Source organism: Chiloscyllium punctatum, chromosome 6 (genome assembly GCF_047496795.1).
Source record: "Chiloscyllium punctatum isolate Juve2018m chromosome 6, sChiPun1.3, whole genome shotgun sequence".
Taxonomy (NCBI): Eukaryota; Metazoa; Chordata; class Chondrichthyes; order Orectolobiformes; family Hemiscylliidae; genus Chiloscyllium; species Chiloscyllium punctatum.
The window spans coordinates 126,662,047-126,663,022 of record NC_092744.1 but is presented as its reverse complement, the minus strand read 5'-3'; the positions used below and the strand labels follow the sequence as shown (position 1 = coordinate 126,663,022).

The following is a 976-nucleotide window of genomic DNA, read 5'->3' as shown; positions in this document are numbered from 1 at the left end:
GACCTGATGAAATTTTCCAGCATTTTATCTTTTGGTTTCAGATTCCAGCATCCGCAGTAATTTGCTTTTAATAATGTCTCTATGATATTGCTGGTGACATGATAACTCCAGTGTCGATGCATGAGAGGTGCGCAAGCGAACGAATTGCCTCTGGAAGTCATGTGACGAGTATGAACAGAGATCAGGAAAATAGCATGAACGAATCTTTGATTTGAATTGAAGCCTGAACTCTGGTTCTCCTCCGAGACTGTGCCAGGTCTGCCTAATACTGCACATATTTCATGTTTTGCATTTGTTGGTGAAAAAAACTGAGGCTGGTTGATTTGCTGCAGACAACATCCACCAGACATCACGGGTACGGCGATCAAGTCGTGCGTCTAACCCTGCCAAATGTTTTATTGCGCAGATGGTGCTTACGGCTTGGTGGAGCACGTTGTTTGGAAACACAGCAACCACACAAGCGCTGCATGTGGTCAGTGTGGGGATCGAACCCACGACCTTGGCGTCATTAGCACCACGCTCTAACCAGCTGAGCTAACCGACCAACGCTGGCGGCCCAGCGAAAGCAAATGCCTATATTGCCGGTGCTCACAACCACGGCTGCTCTGCATTTTCTGCTTCTCATCGATCGCACGATAGTCTGAAGTATTTCCTTTCGTTGCAAAGCTTTTCAACAAAAAAAACATTGACTTTTCCGAACGCGCATACTCGAGTTAACCATTTGCTCTGATATCTAAAATTAAGCACAATGTCCGGACGCATGCAATTTCAATCGCAACGCCACCATCTCAGCTGCAGCTTCTCACGTTGACAAATTTCGTCTGGAGAACCGTACCTTCAACGATCGCTCACTGTTCTTCTGGATACTCACAAACCTTTGGAGTCAGGGTTACGTGCTGCTGATTAACTGCTACGAACCTTATGCCAAATGCATTTGAATTGTAATCTATCAGTGGGGTTCTTTCTGCTCCCGAAC

The 976-nt window shown here is 46.1% G+C and overlaps 1 non-coding gene across 1 annotated transcript; it reads right to left on the bottom strand.

Annotated features, from left to right (window-relative positions):
- Window positions 1–470: 470 nt before the first annotated feature.
- trnai-aau (transfer RNA isoleucine (anticodon AAU)) lies at window positions 471–544 on the bottom strand. The gene has a single exon. It is a non-coding gene; the product is annotated as a tRNA-Ile (tRNA).
- Between the last annotated feature and the right edge of the window lie 432 nt (window positions 545–976).